This window comes from Euprymna scolopes, chromosome 29 (genome assembly GCF_053919585.1).
Source record: "Euprymna scolopes isolate OS-2025 chromosome 29, ASM5391958v1, whole genome shotgun sequence".
Taxonomy (NCBI): domain Eukaryota; kingdom Metazoa; phylum Mollusca; class Cephalopoda; order Sepiida; family Sepiolidae; genus Euprymna; species Euprymna scolopes.
In genome coordinates, this window is record NC_136510.1 from 22,327,341 (window position 1) to 22,328,942 (window position 1,602).

The window sequence follows — 1,602 nt, forward strand, 5'->3', positions numbered from 1 at the left end:
ATAAATATGCAATATAATTATATAAATATGCAATATAATTATATAAATATGTAATATAATTATATAAATATGTAATATAATTATATAAATATGTAATAGAATTATACTAATATGCAATATAATTATATAAATATGCAATATAATTATATAAATATGTAATATAATTATATAAATATGTAATATAATTATATAAATATGCAATATAATTATATAAATATGCAATATAATTATATAAATATGTAATATAATTATATAAATATGTAATATAATTATATAAATATGTAATATAATTATATAAATATGTAATACAATTATACTAATATGCAATATAATTATATAAATATGCAATATAATTATATAAATATGCAATATAATTATATAAATATGCAATATAATTATATAAATATGCAATATAATTATATAAATATGTAATATAATTATATAAATATGTAATATAATTATATAAATATGTAATACAATTATACAAATATGTAATACAATTATGTAAATATGCAATATAATTATATAAATATGAATTATAATTATATAAATATGTAATATAATTATATAAATATGTAATATAATTATATAAATATGCAATACGATTATATAAATATGCAATATAATTATATAAATATGCAATATAATTATATAAATATGTAATACAATTATATAAATATTTAATATAATTATATAAATATGTAATACAATTATATAAATATGTAATATAATTATATTAATATGCAATATAATTATATAAATATGCAATATAATTATATAAATATTTAATATAATTATATAAATATGTAATATAATTATATAAATATGTAATATTATTATATAAATATGCAATATAATTATATAAATATTTAATATAATTATATAAATATGTAATATAATTATATAAATATGTAATATTATTATATAAATATGCAATATAATTATATAAATATTTAATATAATTATATAAATATGTAATATAATTATATAAATATGTAATATTATTATATAAATATGCAATATAATTATATAAATATGCAATACAATAATATAAATATGTAATATAATTATATAAATATGTAATACAATAATATAAATATGCAATATAATTATATAAATATATAATATAATTATATAAATATGTAATATAATTATATGACTATGTGATACAGCTATATAAATATTTAATATTCTTATATAAATATGTAAACCAATAATACAAATATGTAATATAATTATATTAATATGTGATATAATTATATTAATATGTGATATAATTATATTAATTATTAATATAATAATTATGATAAAATAATATAATATATAATGTAATATAATTATGTAAATATAAAATTATATAAATATATAATATAAATATATAAATATAAAATTATATAGATGTGTAATATAATTATATAAATATATACTATTATTATATAAATCTATCATATTATTTTATAAATATTCAATATAATTATATAAGTATATCTAATACAATAATATAAATATGTAATATAATTATATAAATATGTAATATAATTACATTAATATGTAATATAATATGTAATATTATTATATATCTCATATATGTAAACATCTTTT